Genomic DNA, 202 nt, shown 5'->3' with positions numbered 1-202 from the left:
ATATATAAAAAAAATTTTAATTTTAATTTAAATTAAATTTAAATTTAAAAAGTTATTATAAAATTTTAAATATAAAATTAAAATAATTAAAATTTAATATAAATATTTAATATTATTATTTTTTTTTATTTTTTATATATATATATATATATTATATTATTATATTATTTATTATTATATTTTTTAAATATTTAAAAAAAAT

This window comes from Penaeus monodon, chromosome 32 (genome assembly GCF_015228065.2).
Source record: "Penaeus monodon isolate SGIC_2016 chromosome 32, NSTDA_Pmon_1, whole genome shotgun sequence".
Lineage (NCBI taxonomy): Eukaryota > Metazoa > Arthropoda > Malacostraca > Decapoda > Penaeidae > Penaeus > Penaeus monodon.
Note: the sequence above shows the minus strand (reverse complement) of the source record.